The sequence below is a fragment of the Protomyctophum bolini genome (genome assembly GCF_963924005.1).
Source record: "Protomyctophum bolini genome assembly, chromosome: 22".
NCBI lineage: Eukaryota > Metazoa > Chordata > Actinopteri > Myctophiformes > Myctophidae > Protomyctophum > Protomyctophum bolini.
Genome location: NC_137883.1, coordinates 27,380,167 through 27,386,166, shown reverse-complemented (window position 1 = coordinate 27,386,166; position 6,000 = coordinate 27,380,167).

Sequence of the window (6,000 nt, the reverse complement as noted above, 5' to 3'; positions counted from 1 at the left end):
CTGTTAGGGTGGGTGAAGGGGTGTCTGTGTACAGTAACGGTACTGATCTGCATTTACTCACTGAGATAGAACCCTACTGATTTATACTTATACGTCAAATATTACACCATCATCTTTATACAACATATATATACAACAAAGTATAAATCAGTACAGAAAAATAATAAACTAGTACGGCCTACTCTAACTCTATGCCATGGAAACCTTTTCGACATGAAGTGCCAATGTGCCATGTTTTAATTTTCTTGATAGTCAGTGACCAACGCTGTGCATTAAATTTAACCATGACACCACATCAAAATTAAACATGTCCAACCAAGTAACCGCACAAAAACTATGCCTAAAAAAACTATGTCTAAATTAAGCTAACGTTAACCATAATAAGGGTTATATTAGGTTAACCTAAAAACTACGCCCACCTGGGCGAAAGCTCTGCGAAAGAGGCAGGTCCCCAATGCCATGAGCCATCAAGCCTAGCCAGTAGCCTATAGGGAAGCAGACAGGCAGAGAGGAGAGGGGCGGGCTATTTAATTAAGTCCCCGAATTGTCGCCCCCCCCCCCCCCCCCCCTATACACACACCGTTTGTTTAGAACTTAGAAGTAAAAATATCAAATATTAACAACTCGTAATGTAACAGTACTTGACATGGACGTGTGACGTGTCAGTGTTTTACCAGGATGGTGTGTTCCCGGGTGAGGTTAAGCTATCCAGACCTCTATGATCCAGACCATGCAGTACCAAACTCGGACCATGCAGGTAGGTTTCTGCAGTTGTTTAGCTTAGCTAATTATAGCTAATCGTCACTAAAGTTTGATGAATTGAACAAGGTGGACCCTCTTGTAAACAGTGTAATGCTTTATTGGGTCGTCCACTCACAGTTAACAGTCTTTGTATTGAGCTGTGCTTGAAATGTACTGTAATTCTGCAAACTGTTAATACAAATTTAAATCAATCAATTCCTTGGTAATGATGAGTGGACGTCAGGATGGAGCATTGTTGTATTGTGTGATTGCGATTTGTAGACGGAGTTAATAATTGTGACATGTGTTATTGAGTTCTGTTTTAAGTTATGTTTGATTGTGTGATGCTGAGTCAGTCTGCGAACTACTTGGTTAGCTCTGGTCCATAGCCCTAATGTCCTTTGCTGCCGTTGCATTCATTCAATAATGAAGGCCCAAGCAGTGGATATTCACTGGGGCGAGCCGTCTCTCTCAGATTTTTACCTGTACTATATTTTTACCTGTACTTTGAGATTTTTCCTGTACTTTTAAACAGAGAGAGAAAGAGTGGGAGGGAGGAGGTAAAGTGTCTAGTTATAGTGAAAGTTGAGAGGGGGCCCAAGGGGGGTCATCAGCCTCTTTTGTTTGAGTGTGCTGGGTCGTTACAACAACAACAACAACAACAACAACAGATCCTGCACCTGTTGGTGGCGCTGTAACTATAATTATAGGTGAGAAATGCAGCTGTGCCTGCATGGAAACTACACAGATATCTATCCATTATTGTTCATGTTTATATATCACTGTTAACAACTTTAAAACGTATCATATGTTGCATCAACTGGAGCAAAGGCTCTGCTATGCTGCATCCAATAATAAATATCCGTGGATACTGAAATTAGTTGTTGTTGTACTATTCTGCTATGTCTGCCTAAAAGTACAGTAGGCTACTTGAAATTCCATTCTGGAAAGGTGTTCCATCACTTCCATTCCTCCATTACTGAAATTATAGGTACACTTGAGGAGCCATTACTTTACTGGAGTCTATTTGGATGGGTTGTGAGCTTTTAATTCTGCTATTTTCAAAATATGCGTATAGATGTTATACATGCCCCTCCCCCTGGGTCCACAGTTGATTAGCTTAATGTGCAACATATCGCAAATCACAATTTTTTGTGAGTTTGACACAAACCTGTGTACCAGGCTAGATTGAAAGTGACTGTACAATTGTGTTGTCTCATGTTTACACTTTAAAATATGTTTAATTATATTCATTGACACTGGGGAAGTTACATTATTTGTGGGTCACCTGGGGTGTGTATCGTTAATCCGACGTCCCAATAATCAGACACCATTGTGTATATTCTATCTATTTAAACTAATAATCGGAACTAATCATTTTAGGGCGGCGGTGGCTCAGGGGTAGAGTGGCAGGATGTTAACAGCGAGGTTGCCATTTCAAACCGGGGCTCCCCCAGAGTTAGTGTCGAAGTGTCCTTGAGCAAGACACTGAACCCCTAATTGCTTCTGATGTGCTGGTTGGGGCCTTGCATGGTTTCCGCTGCCATCGGTGTATGTGTGTACGTGTGTGTGAATGTATGTGAAGCGCCTTGGTTAAAGCCAAGGCACTATATAAATGCACCATTTGCTATTTAGTAGTGGGGATAAAAAGTGAGAGCTCTAGGACTCGGAGCAGCAGTTGTACCCGGACAGAGAGCTCTATGGGACTCAGTCGTACAGACAGCAGGTCATACATGTCCTACTTGTGTGCAAGGTGCAATTTGGCAGTGTGTGTGAGTGCATGTCTAGTTGATTATGTTGTTGCCATGACACCATGACATTAAGCCAGGGCTTTATAAATGCCACTGCATGACAACATGATTATTCTTTTCGAAAAATTATTTCGTTTCTGAGATTTGAACTTAAAACCTTTGCTTTAGAAATCCCGGAGCAACACTGGCATGGAAGATGTGCATATTTAAAACTCTTCCAATCCTTGTGTTAAATTGCTTAAAAATGTCCTTAGTACAATATATGCAACATGCCACAGTCAGTTCCAATTCAGCTGGTGTTGTCAATTGAGCTATTTAACTCAGCTGTGTGGTCTCACTGGTCTGTGTGCAAGGTCCTCGTTTGTACGTGTGTGTGTATAGGGCACGGGCTGCCCCATGACACATTTTGGGATATAATAGGCCTATATTACATTAGAACAAAAATACAGCGCATGGATGAAACTGGGACGTATCCTCAGTGATGTATCCCAAGGTCATCTGGGTTTCGGGTCTCGATCAGTCTCGATCAGACCCACTAGGCAAAGACCAGGGCCACACAATCCGTTGGAACCACTCCGGAACTACTATGCCGGGCCTGCTGGGAGGCACAATTCTGGCATGTGGAGGGACTAGGCTCTGTGGGTTATTAAAAACAATAGTACAATTGTCCCTCCACAAGATGGCAGTATACACCATACTTTAAAGCACTTGTTCATTTGGCAGTTTCAACAAGTTTATAACAGTTTAAGCTTAGCATCTTCTCCAGTTTCTGCAGGCTCCTCCTCTTCATATTCTTCCTCCTCGTCTTTATCCTCTAGTAACAGTATATAAGATATGGAGATTATTAGCTGTATTGTTTTTGTTCAACTTTATTTACCCAGAGGAAATATTCTGAACATGTGCTGCTCGGCACAACCAGCTTTATTGCAAACGCAGTGAGCACTTACTATGAGACCTAGCAGATAATGTCTGTGTGTCTGTGTGTCTGTCTGTCCCGCTTTTGTGCCCATATATGGAGCTGAGTGATTACGTCACCATGACTCAGCCATAACCATAGATCATGTCTGTGTGTCTGTCTGTGTGTCTGTCTGTCCCGCTTTTGTGCCCATATATGGAGCTGAGTGATTACGTCACCATGACTCAGCCATAACCATATAAGGAGTCCCCAAAGCAGCTATACGTCCAAAACCCAAATATGTACGAGCTGCGTTCGCTTCCCGCGTTTGCGCGTCTTACTGGTTATATCAATGTACAGATACAGACTGGTTAGGCAGTCAAGGGTTCCTTGGGAGGTCCAGGGGGTCCCTATGCAAATGAAGAAAATCGTCCAATCGTAAAATTTGTGGGCCCTTCACATGAAGATATTTGAGAACCACTGAAGGAAACTGGAAACTGTGGAAATTGTATCATGATGCATTTGCAGATGCATTTGAGTTTTTTGATCGTCTATTTTTGAAACATTCTGAAATTGTATTTTTTGGCTCTCTGGCACAATTTGTTTTCAGATGGGGGTCCACAGCCGAATACATCAATTTGGCGGTCCTTGACGTGAAAATGTTTGAGAAACGGTAAGCATGTTAAGGTTAAGTTTGAGAACTACTGTAAAGTGTCAGCTTCTAACAAACTACTCAGAATAACAGCCTTTACAAGAGCTCACCTCATCCCAATTAGGTTGTAAGCAGTTTGTGGCAGATAAAATGCAGAACATTTTCCTTGCCCATAGAAATAAATGGCTGTAGTTGATTTTTTTTAAGGACAACCTCGGGCAAGTTTAGTGCACTTAATTGAAGACTGAGCATGGACTTGTTCCAGACCCCCTTAGAAAGCAGAACTGCACTAATAAGTATTTAGAAGAAGGAATGGCTGTGGTGGGGAATGAACGTGTGTTCAGTAGCTCTGCTCGCTGTAAATACTTTGACCTTTCAACCAACCCTTGTGCTGGGGTGGTTGACGTCATGTACGATTCCAATGACACACATATACAATTACATGTCATGTACATGTTGAGTTTCTGGTTGTACTGCAACACAATGTAACGTGGACATATATACAGCATCATTTGAATAATCTTTGAAAGTTGATTGAACTGTATAATCCGGACCTTTTACTAGTACTACTAATTACTGCCACTTACTTATGCGAGTACTGAGGACGCATGTGTCATCTTATAGCTTTTAATCACTTTAAACATTATTTTAAACTTTATTTTAAAAATAGCAGATCTACAAGCTCGTGGCGTAGCACCGAGTGCCGCACAGCGAGCTTGTAGATCTGCCATTTCTGAAAAAACGTCAAAACGTGTGCAAATCTTTCAATATACATTCGTTCACAGCGAAGGTTTTTTTTTAACTCGTATCTATGCTTCTGGGGGGGGGTTCCTGGAACAACATATTTTGAGATGTTTTAGAAGACCTCTTGTAAAATCGACCTCGGGTCTTAATGGGTTAATCAATCACAGTACTGAAATTTAACCCATTTTGACGTGAGATCAGATTCTAAAAATGTCTTCTAAATCCTGACAGTTTTCTGAAAAAGCTATGTTTCTATGTCAGTCATTCTTCTATTTGTGGTGGACAAAGTATACTCAATCCCCTAAGTTTAAGTGAACTTTAATACCAGTGGCTCCCAACCGTTTCAAGCCGTGACCCTCCAAAGTCATCATAATTATTTCAACTGGGGACCCCCCAGTTCTCCCCCCAGGAGGAGGAGTAGGAGTAGATTTAGTTTGACTCGCTTCCACAGAAATTAGCAGCTCTATAGGCTCACATGTTACTCAAGTGTTACTAAGTGAAGTAAACATGTTATTTTGGTTAAAGTACTAGACGAACAAAAAAAAAATAGACAGTATTCAAAAGTACAAGCACGTTTTAATCTTAACATCACTGCATTGATTTATGTACAGCTTATTTTTGCAATGCATTAACAGAACCGTATAGGCTCATTTGCCAGCCTTTCTCAGCACCTTGTAATTCTTAGACCATAATGAATGACTTGCCACCGACTTGCTTGTAGAACCACTATACTACACAAAGCCCATAAAAGCTTCAGCATAGAAATGCAATCAATTGAATCAACAAAAGGGACAGCCATTTCTCTGTATTTACAGTATATAAGATTGAATGTAAAGTCAGTCTTTAGCCTCCTTTTTTTATTTGGATCCAAAACCATGCCGTCCCAATTTATTGTACTATCCAGGTCCTGGCTCAGTAAGGAAATTCAGAAAAAAACAAAAAAATCACCCGTGTGAAGTGAGGGGCACTCATCATACATCATCACATTCCGGCCAATTGAAATTTGTGTCTTCACTTTTCTGCCCTCACTTTTTATCCTCAATATGTACTTTGCTCAGCCAATGAAATCGTCGCTATGGGGTGATCAGCCAATCAAATCATCGCTATGATTCAGTTCACACAAAGCTGGGCACAGGAGGGGATAGCGCATAGCGCCCCTCAAAAACTCGAGCAAAGTACAGATGAGCAGAAATATACTACCGCAGGCTTGTCGCGTG